Source organism: Oreochromis aureus, linkage group 3 (genome assembly GCF_013358895.1).
Source record: "Oreochromis aureus strain Israel breed Guangdong linkage group 3, ZZ_aureus, whole genome shotgun sequence".
Lineage (NCBI taxonomy): Eukaryota > Metazoa > Chordata > Actinopteri > Cichliformes > Cichlidae > Oreochromis > Oreochromis aureus.
The window spans coordinates 70,781,985-70,798,516 of NC_052944.1; the positions used below are offsets into that span (position 1 = coordinate 70,781,985).

Sequence of the window (16,532 nt, forward strand, 5' to 3'; positions counted from 1 at the left end):
TTTGTCTCTAGCAGCCACCATAAATATACTTTTATTTATTCACTCCACATAAAATGTAATAAATAAATCATATAATACAAAAAACAACTATTTACATTTCAACTTTTAACTATTTACATTTTCAGCTTTTTCCTTTTAAACAAATTTAAAGTGAAACAACACAAAACACTGCAAACCACAACACAATTAAATATAAATTAAAATATGAAAACAAAAAGAAGATGCATATTCTTTGTCATATGGACCTGCATGAATAAACTTTCTGAATCCTTTATCATCTGCAACTGAAAATAGTTGTGGATGATTACTATACCTGTGACGTTGTTGTCCCTGGCTCTCTCTGTCTCTCCCTCCTGTTCTGTTCCTGTGCTACTGCTACTCCTGCCCCTCCCCCCTCCCCCCTCTGCAAAGCACAAGGCTCGCTTGCGGAGTGAAGCAGAGAAAAACGTACAAGAGAGAGGGTGAGAGCAGTAGCGGTTTTAGATACGGAGGACACGGGCGGTTGCCCGGTGTTCTGGGAATCCATCCTACCTGAACAAACATCCTACCCAACGTTTCTGCGCAGACGCGGCGCATGCGCACAACACCAACGCCGAATTAACTTCTTTTTCTCTCACCCATCCAGAATACTTCTTAAGGTTATGGTCAGGGGTAGGGTTAGGTTTAGTCGCAAGTCACGGTCAAATTATAACATGGGTAGGACGTTTTGTCAGAGTAGGATGGTTTCTCAGAACACCAAAGCGGCATCGTGGTGGGGGCGGCAAAAAAAAAAAAAATTGCTTGTACTCATGCTGCCCCGACATCAGCCAGCGCAAATCGGGAATGTCGTAGGCACCGATCGGTTTTCTATCGCCCATTTGCTGGGAGTAAGGGCGCCCTCCGTTTGCGAGGTGCGCCTGCTGCTTGCGGCACAGGGAGGAAAGGGCGGGGCGGCGGGGGATTCTCTGGCTGACTGGAGCAGCATCTAATAACCAACTCGCAAAATAAAACAAAATGAAAACAAAACAACAAACACGAAAACACCAGACATCATGATACAGACTTATAATTTGCACCGATGCTTTTTCGAAATTCTATACGCGAAAAGTGAGCGCGAGAGCCCTCGGTGCGCCTGCGCGCTGCTGAAGTCAAAGTAAACTTTATTGTCATCTCCGCTACATACAGTCCAGCATACAGAGAGACGAGACGACGAGGCTCCAGTTACAGCAGTGCAAGTAAACAAACAACAAATAGGCCTATAAGAAGAGTAAGAAAATAAATATACACTTTAGGACTCGGGGTAAAGGGATCAATAACAATTTAAAATGTATATTTTATATTTTGTTTTGTTTTTTGTTGATTTAAAGTCTCACACACAACCCGTTTTTAAAGTTTAAAAAAAAGAGAAAAGAAGAGGAGTGTAGCGACTTCCACAGTCGTTAGAGGCTGGGGATTGAGCCTATTTGCCTGACGCGCTGTCAACTTTACGCAATAATGCGAGAGGTGGAATTGTTTGCTTGTTTATTAAAGTGCTTGAAAAGTTTACAGAGCAATGTGATCAGCTCGCGATTCAAACTCTTAAAACATCACAGCTCTAATGCAACAAGGGGAAACTCGTTGGCTGCGGTCAACAAAAACTACGGCTACCCAGCCCTGCTCTGTCAAAATCAAACCAGTGAAAGACAGACTGACAACGCCCTCTTAATGTCACTGCTAGCACCCACGTGACTCCCGTTACACATCACCATAGCAGCCAAACAAATAAAAACCCAGTGATCATTAAAATTCAATACATTTAATTATGGCTCCTACATGGAGAAACGAGCAAAAGATACAGGTAAGCAGATGTGTCATTGGATAATGGCAGGTCATCCTGAAACAATCAGAATCAGAATACTTTATTAATCCCTAAGGAAATTATGTGCGTTACAGTTGCTCCAAGAAGAAATGGTAAAAATAGTAACAGTAACAGACTAAACTCCAAACAATATATACAATAATATAATATTAATTAGTCAGTGTCAGTTGTTGATTTGTCCTGTTCTCATTGTATGACGAATTATGATGTCTGTTTAGTAGCCGTTTGCATACTATGCATACTCTCTCTCTCTTCATATTTGTGTGTGTGTGTGTGTGTGGGGGGGGGGGGTCGTTCGCGACCGACACAGCGTTCATTACGAGAAAGTGTTTGCTTTGTCCTCCGTGGTAAAGTGCATCAGCCTGCATCAAAAAAGGCTTTGTGGTCATCCATGTTCTCCTTTCACACGAACACCCACCAGTTCTTTGCTGGTTCACAGCTACGATCTTAAGAAGTGAAAAAAAAAACCTTTTGAAAACTTGCTGCTTTTTACAAAAGTTATATAAAGATGACTATTTCATCTTTTCATAAAGCTACATAAACATAAATACCATTTTTTGCCTTTTTTTATTGCTTTATTTTGCAGAAGATGATTCAGCTATAGTTTACTCAATAGTGAGAAAAACACCTGGCAGTTATGGACAAACGACCATCAGCCCAAAGACGACCACAGGTACAGCTTTTCTTTATCTTCATCTTTAGTCAGACATTTCATTTCCTGTCATACAGCTCATGTTCAAGTTTCTAATAATGGGGTCAGTTCATGTGCAATGCATGTGAGTCAATAGTTCTTTCATTTAATTTGAAAAAGAACATACCTATTACAGTTTCTATTTATGCTTCCACTCTTCTTCCTGCCGAAGTGCAAATTAAGAGCACTCATTAGTAGAATACGGTCCTTATTATTTAGCTTCGTCCATTTGTCCAATCCGGCCAGCTGCCACCTGCTGTGAGTGAACGAGGTGTGAAATATTCAAATTTATGAATATTTGGCTGAAGTCCCAGTTATGAGTACTCCCAATGAGATATTTGCATTAAGTGTAACAATGCTTTTTAGGAAGAATGCGCTTTTGCACTCACAATAGCAAACTCAAATAAGGAAGTACAGCATTTGCACGACAGATTCACATTGTGATTTGCAGCTGATGTGGTTTCCAGCAAAGTCAGGACTGTGTGTGAGGGACAGAATCATGTTTCCTTTTGTTTGATCTGTGTTTGTGTTCACACTTTAAACCAGAGTCAGACGTTATCTACGCTTCAGTGAAGTGATGCGAAATTGAAAACTACTTTGGATGGACATCATCAACCACCAGTCCAACCACTGATGCACACTGCTCGTCTCTCACTGCTCCCTGCAGCATCTCAGACCACAGTACCTCCACTTGATTTTCATATGTTTCCTGTGTTTTTGTCACTAAAAACCACATCCTATTTTCAAAAGCGTATCTTCCTCCATAACCTTCAGGAACAATATAAATATTAGTTATGTATTTAACTCCTCAATAAGTTTAGTGATATTTATTTGTGTTTGTTGTTCATTTTCTGAAGATCAATAAAGTTTTGATCTTACTTTGTGTTTCTCACCTGGTTATGTGGGTTTCACAACAATTTCACATAGAAAATTTGAGTTCGTTCCGGCGAAGTGACAGATGCCTGCTTTCAGTGGAAAAAAAAAACAGTGCATACTAAAACCAGCATGGCCCTTTGACAGTTGCTGCAGTCTTCAAAGAAATTATTCAGTACAGAATGTGTGTTTATTTAAGACTTTCACCCAGAAACCAACCAGCACAGCTAACACTGCAAAAATCCTGAGAATTTTCTTGTAGCAGCCTCTCAAGAGAGCTGAAAATGTAGATGCTACATTTGCTGAGGCTACAGTCGGTATTATGTAGTTTTCAGATTCAGACCATCTAATCTAACGCACTTGCTTATTTACCTTCTTCTTATTCACTCACTTAGCCAGAGCAAGATTATTACTCTTTACTGAAGTAGGCCCAATGACTGTCATCCAGTTGTTGGTCTCTAACCGGTACTTCCAGCACATCAGACCAGAGTACATCCACATCTTAAAAGGATGTTTATGCGTTCTGGCTTTCTTACTTATTTAGACTGAAATGACTCAATAATCATTTTTCAGTTTCATTCTCATCATATGCTGCAAAATCTGCAAACATATAGTTTAATATGTTTTATATCAACAGTAATGTAACTGTTATTTACATTTGTGTTGGTATAATATGCTTTTGTTTGTATGATTTGGCACCCTCTTGTGGCCACAGTTGGTACTTGGGAAGTTGTTATGCCCAGCTAGTTTGCTACAAGTGCTCAGTGGAGGTGAAACCTTTGCCCACGCATGCCTGTAAGTTTCCATTACATACTATAACCTTAACTATCTGATTTGTGATGCATGTGTAAATTGAGTATACTGAGCTACTATTTCAGCTGTATAGTCATTACTCATTTGTTAAGCTATTTGTGTGCTAGCGACTGTATGTTAGCATGTGTTTACTAACCTGCTATGAGCAATAATGCTAGTTAACTGAAGGTGATGTTTATGTTTAATTTAGGCAACCTTAAGATTTATGTTTTTGCTGGTTGTCATTAAAAGTAAGTTTCAATTAGTACATTATGTATGCTCAGTGAATGAGAAGGTAATTATCTGTTTTGTGTTTATTTAGTTTTACAAAAAAGAAAAGAGAAAGGAGAGACAATGAAAATGGATAAGGGATACCATGTATAAGAAGCCTTAGTAACATGGCATGTAAACTGGAGATGCAGTTCGAAGTAAAGAAGAATCTCAGTTCAAAGCATTCTCTTCTTCTCATTCTGTTCACTGTCTGTCAAACTGGATAAGCTAAATCACGCCCACATCTAGTGAGGACAGAACAACATTTTATTTCTGTTTGTTGGTTCTTAGTTGGGGGTATTGATCTTTTGGAATTACAATCTGAAAAATGTAACTGCTGTAGGCAAAACCAGCATAATTAAAACTTATCCATTTTAACTTCAGCAAATTGTCATAAACATTTTCAAATGTGTTTAATCAAATATGTAGACAGAGGAGAGTAACCATATTGCTGTTAGCAGATTGTTACTCTTTGACTGATGAAAGGATTTTAAATTTCTTCTCTCTGGATAATGTTCAGAGTGTAACACTTAGTAATTTATAATGAAAACAGAGAGATTAAGTGTTTCAGTGTCTCATAAACTACAAACTTATCAACATGTGGCTCTTACTGACTCATAGCTTCTGAACCAGCACACACACATTCAAAGTCTGCTACCATCCACTGGTCAAACTGGGTATTACATCAGAGCAGCAAAGGTTCAGCACAGCAAACAGGAGCCATTATATATCTCATCTGTCCTGGGAGTGGTTCAGGATCACATTTAAAGTCTGCTTTTAGGGTATTGAAAGTTAAAGAAAAGACAAATTCCTTCAAACTTTAGAGCAAAATGTGCTCAAAAGATGGTCAGAACAATGATTACAGAAAGCTTTTATTTATTTATCAATTTTTCTCAGTCAAAGTCCTTAAGCAATGGCAGGAAGAAGAGTTGCACTGTAAACAGATGAGGAAGTGTTGACACTGATGATGAAACTTTTATGAACAAACATCTCAGATAAGATATTTAACATTGTGGAATTAAAGAAATTATTTTACTGCTACAATATATCCTGCATCATTAACATTGCATTAATCATATAATCTACAGCACTGATACTGCAGTAAGAGGTTCATTAAAACCTGCTGGCCTCACATTAACCTTTTTATTACAGGTGCAGCCATAATCATTGTATACACACATTGCATTTTGTGCTTATTAAAGAGTTGAAGCTCAGTCAATTAATTAAAGGTCATAAGCTTTGTTCGGCGTGATGTCCTGATGATCTATTGTGTAAGTGACTTGGAGCTATAGAAGGTTAAAACTGCATACACGCTTACAAAACACATATAGTGCATATAATATAGAAACAGGCCTGAGCAAAGGCCTGAACCTATTCAGCAACCTGTTGCGTTTGAGTTTACTTAGTAACAGGTGACAGAAGATGTGCTAAAGAGGATGTCGAGTCCCTGGGGATCTCAAAGGCCTGAGATCATCACCATATTTGGAAGAAGATGCTGGAGAGGGGAACTTCTGTGTCTGCATTTAGCTCTAAAAATGAAAATTGTCTGTAGAAGATGCAAATAATGTTCTTAAGATACAGATTATGTTCTTGTAACGCGTGCAAACCCTGACATTATAAAAGCAATTGCTTGTGTATTTTTGGGTGGAGATCTATGCTGATTGTGTGCCGTATCCAACTCTGAGCACATGAGTTCAGTGGTGTTGGTAGTAAACCTGATCCTGTTATGATGCTGCACATTTGGGGTTTTGTCTTCTTTTCTCTCTCTCACTTTCACTTTGAAAACTTGTGGGCTAGCGGTCTTCAGTGAAGACTTCACTGATCTAAATTTGAAACAAAAAGTAAAACGTAAAATAAAAATATTTAATAAGACTTTCAATCATGTCAAACAATATTTTTGTTCTTATAAATTATTTTTTAAAATCTTTTGACAGTAAAAATTTGGACAAAATTACATTAAAAACGAAAAGTTAAGGAAAAATGTATCTGAAATATTATTACGCTCACCACTGATTGTGGAAAACAAAATCTGTGCATTTATAAAAGTGCGTTGCTAGCTGAATGCATCCACGAGGAATGTGAATGAATGTGTGCTCACCACATGTATACATCATTAACTACATCAATAACTACAGTGTGGTATACACACCACAGTGAATGAGACCACATGGCTGATGCTGATGCTCCCAGGATGTCTGTTTACTGTAACTACTGACTGCAACATTTTGACAAAATGAAACACACAGTGTGCTTTTACCATGCAACTTGATCAGGAACCCCACACAGTCTTTATGTTTCCTGCTATTTTACGTATGCTTGTCTGCTCATTTAACAGGTCTCAGTTACAATCTTCTTGATCAAAGAAAGAATAGGCAGATATAGTCTCCAGAATTACTGAGTAGTGATCTGCTCATTGACACACAATCAGCTGATATCTTTAAAATTGTCAGGGTCCTGGGTCTCCTGATCCAGCGTTTTCAGTTCTTTGTGATTTTTGTATCATGTCAAGTTCATTTGTGATTTATTCAATGGTTCGAAGGTTTTGAACCCTTGCCCTTCATGTTTCTCTGTGCCCTCTGTTCTGTGTTTAGTCTTCTCTGCCCGTGTGTAAAGTCCGTGTTTCTTGGTCTGTGTCTCTGCATGTGAGTTTCCTGTTTTATTTTGAAGGTCTGTGTCCTAGGTGAATGTATTGAGTTTTGCTTCCCTTTGGTGTCATCATGCCTGATTTCTCTCAGCTGAGCTCTCCCCCTGTGTCTCATTCCCCTCATTATTCCCCGGTGTATTTAAGCCCTGTGTTTCTCGGTTTCCGTTTGGTATTGTCCCTTATGCTGTGTGGGTCTCTGTGAAACTTTAAGTTATATTTTTCCCCAGTCTAGTTAAGTTCAGTGTTTCCCTTAGTCTACAAATAAAACTGCCTTTTGAGTTCATCCCTGTTCATTGCGAGTCCTGCATTTTTGGGTCCAACTTCTGCCCTGCACACAGCAATTCATGACAAAAACAGAGACTAAGGCTACGTTCACACTGCAGGTCTTAATGCTCAATTCCAATTTGTTGATCAAAATCATTTTTTTTTGTCTGCTTGTTCACGCTATAAATAAAATGTGACAGCAAACGTGCTCTAGTGTGAACATCACACACGACGCGCTCTGTTTACAGAAGTAAAAATGGCAGCTACAGAGCTAGTAGGTGTTGTTGCAGCAGTCTATCAATTTCTGCACAGTCGTAACCGACAGAATTTTGACAAATTAACTAGAGAAAGAAGGACAGAGAAAAAAGCCCGGGCTTTAACAATGGCCTGTTTTGGAGCAGTGGCTGCTACCTCCGTGCAGAGATTTATATGGACACTGAGTCGTTTAGCTTGAATAGAATTCTCTCCCCATATGCTAAACAAATCCAAAACCTCAGTTTCCGTCCATTGACTTGCTCCATCTCCAGTTTCCACCGCCATGGTTTCTCATTTGTCTTCTCCGGTGCTGATAATTGGCATCTGTCTTGTGTCAGTGACATAAAAGACGGATTTAATGCGACATGACCGTTCAAACAACAGATATGTATCGGATTCAGCACCATATACGACAGTGACTTAGGTCGGATTTGAAAATATTGGATTAGTGCCGTTCAAAGTGTTATACCATGATCGGATATGTGTCGCAAAGGGTCAAAAAAATCCTATTTGATGCGCTTCCGCCTGCAGTGTGAACGTAGCCTTAGGTATAGAGAGCTCAGTCCTTGAAATGACTCTCTTTATATTTAAACATCAAGAAAAATATTCTAAACACACACACTGAAACTGAAAATAAACTACAACAATACAAACAGAATCAGTGTGTTTGGTGTTTTTAATTGAGCTTCCCTCTCACTGGAATAATTAGCTTTATTTCCTTTTATTTCACTTCCTCTCTCTCTCCTTTACTGTCCTTTACCCAAATTCACAACAGATGAAAACAACCCTTTTGTGGAGGTTTATTATATTTAGACTGCACATTCAAAACAGTCCTTTCATAAATGTGCAAACTGCTGAACTGATCTGAAATGTAAATGTGAAACAGGATGCAGTTCTCTGCCAACTGTCATTTAATGGTCGGGCATTGCATTGCACAGCTACAAGCATTTCACCTCATGTCATACTGTGTATGGTTGTGTGTGTGACAAGTAAAATTTGAATTTGAATTTGAACTTAAGCCCATATTTTATGAACAACAGAACATAGAAAACATTTCAAATGTTTAAACTGAGAAAAGCTTAACAGTTATAAAATGTCTCAAAAAGTTGGGGAAGTGGAAAACAAAAGGCTAGAAAAGTAAGTGGTACTAAAAAGAAAGGGCTGGAGGAACATTTCACAATAATCAGGTTCACTAGCTCATATCATTGATATGATTGGGAATGAAAACACATTTACACTTCTTTATTTCCTCCCATTTCTAGTGATTTGATTTGTTGCAGTTTCAGTGTTATCATTCTGTTGCTTTTATTATGTTTCTGCAGCATTTTAACCTTAATTCTGTCTCACCTCATTCAAAGCTTAAATTGAACTGAAGCTGCTCCTTATACAGAAGTAAGTATGAGTAAGTCAGAGCAGAGAATTATATGTAACAACGCGGAGAAAGGGATGCTAACCAGTCCCAACATGTTAGTGTCCGTTGAAACGGTGACACAGTGAGCTTGCAGGGACAGGCTCAGGGCGGAGCTGGAACTCAGCCAGATTGATTGACTGTGTGTTTCCCACAGTGACAGTGGGAGCCGAGCAGGAAAAGAGTGCTGAAGCCATCCAGGAGTGTCTGTGTCCTGGGCTGAGAAGATAAAAATCACAGTGTGTGTGCATGTGTTGCCACAAATAAAAGAGCTGTTGCTTGGCCTTGATGCTGGTGTGCGTGTGTGTTTGGGGGCAGTGTCAAATATGTCACTTCATGTTAGGAGACTCTGACTGATCCAGAAACCTGGCAGCTAAGCAACTGTTCAAGTCATGCAAAGATGTGTGTGTCTGTGTGCCATACGTCTCTCTAAAGTTTTCCACCACACACACAAATTTACAAAAATAAGATATCAAAATGATTGTGCTATTTCTGTGAATAATTTTTTTTAAGTTCCACAAATACAACATTTAGCCTAGCCTGAAATAAAAATGACTGCAGTGCAGTCTTTTGTGTTTTTTGTGTGTTTAACTAACTCAGGCTGTTGGGTGAAATCCCAGGATCCTCTGACCGTTATGTGTCAGTCTAACATCTTGCTTGTGCATGTTTGTGCTTGTAAGTATTCATTTGTAGTCATGTTCAAAAGAAAGCACGACCTTTTACATTTATTAGGTTTCATTTATCAGGAGAAAAATCAAGAAGTCTCAAATTGAGGTTAATCCAAAAAAAATATACAAAGATGAGTTTTAACAAAGGTTATAGTTTTTTGGCTAAGAAGTAACACTCAGCTCTAATAAAGCCTTAATCATAATGTGTTATTTACAGCAGCAGAGACCACGGCCCCACTCCTGTGATAACTCTTTGAAATCTGCTTTAAGCCCACTGGACGTAGTGGACTAAGCAGTAGCAGTAGAAACAGGTTTATGCTTTCACTGCTGAGTGTCTGAGAGCTTCAATAATAAAAAAAGAGCATTAATAATGTTTGCAGTCAGCAGCTGCTGCACTCTGTCAGGTCTTTGTGTTCACTTCTTTTATTTGGCATCAAATGAATCTTTCTTTGAAACATTTGTCAAACTTGCTCAGAGCCAAACAGGTGGAACAACCATGAAAACTGGTTTTGATGTCACACAGCTTCATGTCATTAAAACAGGTTGACAGGGAAGTACAGGTACATTTGTGGGTGTAAGGTAATGTGGTAAAGACCACTTTACCAGTAGATTTGAAACTGATGTTTTATTTTTTAATTTTTAATTTATGAACTTTTTACCTTTTTATTGATTGTTTTGCTTGACTGGAACAAAATATGAGTTTTCTCTTAATACCTAAAAAAGCTAACAGGTGTATACTGACCTTACACTGTTTTTTCTTTGTGGATATTTTTTCCTTCCTGATGATCAGAAGAGTGCTTGATGGCTTCAGAGACGCCTGCAGAACAACAGTGATGTCTTTCAGCCTTTAGAACAATGTTCTTGGTAAGGGTTATGCATGCCTTTTCACATGTAAACTGGACCCCTGCAATGCACTGCATACTACAGTCATTAGCCAAATGCCAGATTACTGACTGGGACAAAAAAGAGAGATCAGAGCAGCCTTGCACTGTCTCACTGTGCGTTACAGAATCCAGGATAAAGTGACACTGTTTGTGTTTAAAGCATTAAATGGTATTAATCTGCATACATGGTAGAAATGTTGAACTAGGTTTGAACCTTCAGTTAGATGGATGAGTTTGGTTATGTTTTGTCACGGTCCTGGGTCGGTGACCCAGTGTTTTTAGTTTCTTGTGTCTGAGTTTTTGTATTATGATCTTAGTTCCCTTTGTTCCCCCAGCTTATTCTTTAGTCCAGTGTCTTAGTTTGGCTTTCTTGTATTCTCTTTAGTTCTCTGAGTATTTAATAGCTGCCCTCTTTGTCTCTTTGTTGTTGTTCTCTGTGTTTCTTAGTTGCTCTGTCTCCCCTAGTCTAGTTCGTGTCTGTGCTACTTCCTCTTTTACTTTGAAGGTCCATGTCTCATGTGAGTGTTTCCTACTTTGCTCCCTCGTCTCGTCACTTCTGATTTCTCCCAGCTGTGCTCCCCTTATGTGTCTCATTCCCCTCGTTATTTCCCAGTGTATTTAAGCCCTGTTTTTCTCTGTGTCAGTGTCGCGTTCTCCCTCATGACTGTGTGCCCCTCCGTGTGTTTCCTCGTAAGTCCGGTCCTTAGTACTTCCCAGTTTAGTTTCATGTTATTTTGTGTCGCTGTTATCTTTAGTCATCTTTTGTCAGCAATAAAGCTGTATTTTGAGTTCAGTCCTGTTTTCCCGTGAGTTTGCATTTGGGTCCTATTTCCTGCCTGCCACACAGCCAGTTCATGACATGTTTGTGTTGTTCTGTGGACATTATTTAAGAACAGAACCTGTGAAACACTCAGGCCTGCTTTATACGTCACCTTTCTTATTGGCCATGTAATTATTTTTTACCCTACAGTCCAGCCTCTAAAACAAGGAATAAAGTCCTACAAATCATTCATTTAATAGATTTTAAACAGAAAAGATTCTGTTTAAAATCTGTTTAAAATACTTACATCCCGGAAGCAACTCGTAAATATGCAACTCCTCCTCAGCGTCTCAACAAATCACAGCACATCACAAATCACTCTTTTTCCTAGGATGTCTGTCAGCTCTCGTAGTCAGTGAGTTTTATTAAAACTTGCATTTAAACTTTAAAATTAAAATAATCTCATCGGGTTTTAACTTGGGTTATCTGTAACTTATTGAAAATACCAAAATCCTCGGACATTTAAAACAAGTGAAGGAAAGTTCAGCAGATAACGGAGAAATGGCTGATGCAACACTTTGCACCACGTTGTTGTTTTCCATCATCCTGATAGCTGTTCTCGCAGGTAATTCTGTACATGTTTACATTGCTATTGATCTATGAGTTATTTTCTCCCTTCTCCATTTTCTCTATTATCTTCCATATGTAGAGCTACCACGATCGCTACCTATGATAAAAGTTTCATGATTATGGTAACTTCTTTGGATACAAGCTTGTTTGGATTGTTGTTATTCATTCTTTGGGAATTCTGAGATTCTAATGTTTAGGTTTTTAGAGCCTGAATTCTGTTACTTAAATTCTCATTTATTGGTTCTTGTTTGCTTTGCATGTTTCTCCGTTTTTCATGTTCTGTCTGTCTTTGTCTCGTCACGTGTCAGCTGACAAGAAATGACAGTTACATTCTACAGCAATCATCATGTAACAATTTATAATGTATTTAATATTTTGCTTATTCTTGTATATTACATCTGGGAAACATGACATCTGTAACACAGCATTTCATAGTCTTTCATACATATTATTTCTTTTAAACAATATTGAACATTGCAATTGCCTCTGTGTGTGTGTGTGTGTGTGTGTGTGTGTGTGTGTGTGTGTGTGTGTGTGTGTGTGTGTGTGTGTGTGGTCCACTCTGATTGGCTGCTGTAGAAGTGAACAATCATAATCTGAAACCTTTAACTGTTCTGTATAGGCAAGTTTTGACTCTTTTTGGAGGTGCTCAAGCACCACTTAAAATAACTATACAAATAGTGGAACTACAAATGGCTTTTAGTATTATTTTCTGTCATTATCAGAGACACTACAGTTGGTCATCCAATTTAATGACTTGCTTTAGGCAACACGGTAATGGACCCAGTTGAAATACGGCTTAAGGAAATGTGAAGAATTGACAACCTTTGCAATTATAAAGTGTAATTACTAATTTGAATCACTAATTTGATTACTTCCAGCGCCCCCCATGTGCGGCAGCCTGTTACAGCAGCTCTTTTAAAGAGACTGTATCCATGAAATTGTTCTTTTTCTAAGAGTCTGAACCTAGAATCACTCCTGCCTCTCTGCTCTTTGTTTTCTCTTTCAGACCAGAAGATTATCACAGCTGAGTCTGGACAGGACGTCACTCTGTCATGTCGAGCTGCAAACAATAACAAACCCATCATAGTGGTGAAGTGGAGCAGACGTGACCCGAATGGACAGTATGTCTTGATGTACCGGGATCAGCAATTTGTCCCAGATGAGCAGCATCCATCTTTTAAGAACCGGGTGGATCTGCAGGACAGACAGATGAAGGATGGAGACGTGTCTTTGATTCTGGAGAATGTGACGACTAATGATACTGGAACATACGAGTGTCAAGTTGCCCAGAGAGAACAAAACAAGAGACCCAGTTTGAAACCCATCAGCATCATCTACCTGAGTGTTGTTGATCCTCCAGGTGAGTGAGCAGAGTTGAGTGTGTGTGTGATCAGAGGTGAAGCTGCTTCCTGGTTGTTGATGTTTGTTTCTAAAGATGTTGTTGATGAGACTTTGTAGAGCTGACACCTCACACCCGTTTCTCACCTGCAGGTCAGACAGGAAGACACACAGGGGATGGACCTGTTGGACTGATAGTTGCTCTGAGTGTTTCTGCTGTGCTTCTTGTTGCTGTTGTTGGTTTTTTGATCTACAGAAAACATAAAAAGACACAGAGTCATGTCTCACACAGGCCTGCTGTTGATCAGCAGCTGTTTGAAACATCAGACTGATCTAGTGATGTTTTCTGTGTTGTTGGAGAAATAGAAACAAAGAAACAATAGGCAAAAATGTATGATGCTAAACATCAATCAAACATGTTCACAATTAACATTACAACTGTAAAATAAGAATAACCAGAGACAAACAGCAGCAGACATATTTACTTCACCATTCATTCCCCTACCAGCCCTAACCTTAGTCTTGGCTAATATCCTGTAATCAGTATTGGGACACTCAAAAAAGTAATATACTGCACATTAGTCATCATCTTTCCTTGATTTCATACCGAAGAAAGTAATTTGTTACATCTGTTTTGCATTACTCTGCAAAATGACCTGGAACTCATTGTCTAAAAGTGATCAGTTAAAAATATAAACCTGAGGATAAAATGAGGATAAGATGAAATCAGCTGAGTGTAGCACAGGTTCTCATAACAAAAATAACATATGAATTTTTTTGTTCTCTTCTGTCTGTCCAACATGTGTGCAGATTAATAACCCCTTGTAGTCACAACAAATAATGTAATTAGTGAATTTAGTACGGTCACATGTTGCATTACTGATTTACAGAAAAATGCACTGTGAAGCTAAAACAAACATTTCAATCCATTGCAAATGACCACAGCAGATCTTTTCAAGCTCTGCAATCAATCTACACACTGCAAACAAATTGAGTCATGATATTACTAAAGGCTTTTACACATAGAGTGAATTGTGAACAAGAAAACGTGAAAATGAACTGATGTCCACATCAAGCACGATGAGCTGGTCTTGATGTTTCAAAGCAATAAGTGGAAGAAACTTAAGAGTTTTGAAAACACTAACTACAACTAAAACAGTAACACAAAAATCATGCACATGTGAACACGCTGAAATATCCAAAGACACATGTTAAATAAAGCACCTTTTGGACCCACCTTTAAAAGAACAAACAGTCAAAACCCATCACAACAAATCAAACCCACTCCCACCAGAGTGAGACCATCACCTCCTGAAGTTTCCACAGAATAACAAAACCTGTTTGCCAAGAACACAGCAGAGAGCAGAAATCTGCACCACTTACATCACATTTCTGTGATTATCATCAAACCTGTTCAGACTGTGTTAGTGTTTCTCTGTTCTGTGAACTACAGTGTTTGTTCGTCTTCAGTATTTTCATGGATCTGTTTTATATAATCTCAGTAATTTTGCTTCTGTGTACTGTATGTAAAAAGTAATACTAATTATAAAACAGCAGCTGTTTGTAAGATCAAACATGTTGTGTGAGGTTTGGACGGCACAAACTGATCCTCATGTAGAGATCAGACGTTACAGTATAACTACAGACACTCACTGAACCAACAGTATAAACACCGTAGAAGAGGCCTTTTAGATTATAGATATTCAATCATCTGTTTAATAGTGTTCGATTCATTGATGGTATAACACTAAATGACATCTAGCTCATCATACAGTGTTATTACAGTGTTATAAACGCAAAGAGCTATATAAGTTTCATATACCAGCAGAGTCTGGTATTTCTAATTGATGATGATTTAACTTTTCCTTCCATGAACTAAACTCTGCAGTTTGTTATTTCATTTCAAGAGCTGTTCACATATTATGTATCTTTTTTTTATCTTTTATATTAGATTTTTCTATTAATGACTAAGGCTTAATATTGTATCTGTTACTATTTCTATTCTATTCTGTCAGTCTTTATTAATATGTTTGTTTTCCAACGGTTTACGTAATATGTCATTTCACTTGCTATCAAAACTATTATCACTTATCCATGTATTATATCCATGTACTGTAGTTGCTGGGTCGGCCACCTCTCAGAGACGGTGGATAAATTCCGTTCTCAGTGTTGAAACATTTCCAGGTCATGACAGATTCAACGCCATGAGCAGAGTTATTATGACAGCACTGCCTACAGTGATTTTGTATAAATATCTATATAATTACAACATTAAATATACTGCATTAGCACTATTGCCGTATTTAGACTGTTATAAAAACATTTAAAAGCTTATATGTTGTGTTAATGTGCTTGCTGCTATTTGTTGTGTGCTGTGTTTGAGATCCTTTTTCTAAAGCTTTCTGCCCAACCAGCATGTATTGTTTTCATCCAGACAATAAACTGCAGCACTAAAAGATAGAAAAGAGGTGTATTTTGTTTATCTAAAAAAAACCTCACTTTGCTATTTTCTTATTATTTAAACGATCATAACATAATAATGAAAAAGCAGTACTGTAACAGGTAACCCTGTATGAATAATAAGCCTATAGTGGGTCTTTACAGGCTAAACAACATTTTTAAGCATATTTAAAGTGTCTGGATCATGCCACAAGCTGGTATGTGTAAAAGGCACTCAGAGAAATGAAGCCACCACTAGCACTGTGCACAAAGCAGGAGAGACTTTCCATCAAGTTAAGCATCTGGAACAATGCACTCATGGTACATTACGTCATGTTGTTATTGATGGATGATGGACCACTGTGAGTTATTTGATGCATGAGTTGCTGACATTCAATTGCGTCACATTAGCGTGTGTTCATCAGCAGAGTCCAGACTGTGAGCAGACACTACTTTTAACTCCTGACTGTGCTTAGTGAATACGTTTTTCTACAGGTTATATTAGAAGTATCACAGCCTGATCAAACACCATAAACTCACAGTTAGTTCCATGACCTCTGCGAACACACAAGAATATTCATCCAAAAATGAATAAAATACAGTCACTGTATTTGAACTGTCTTCCTCATTAGTTATGAATGCTCAGCAAGTTTCCTTTTTAAACAGATCTTTCAAGCATCATGTTAGCGTTTAAAGTCCAACATCTCCCTCTAGTGGCCATATACACATGTTTAAAAGCTTTTAACCCTAGAACACTATCACTATAAATAGTAACA

General features: G+C 38.2%; 1 long non-coding RNA gene across 1 annotated transcript; it reads left to right on the forward strand.

Annotated features, from left to right (window-relative positions):
* The first annotated feature begins 10,258 nt into the window (after window positions 1–10,258).
* Window positions 10,259–15,773, forward strand: LOC120437467. The gene is made up of 3 exons (XR_005611152.1): window positions 10,259–10,566; window positions 12,986–13,339; window positions 13,471–15,773. It is a non-coding gene; the product is annotated as an uncharacterized LOC120437467 (long non-coding RNA).
* The last annotated feature ends 759 nt before the right edge of the window (window positions 15,774–16,532 follow it).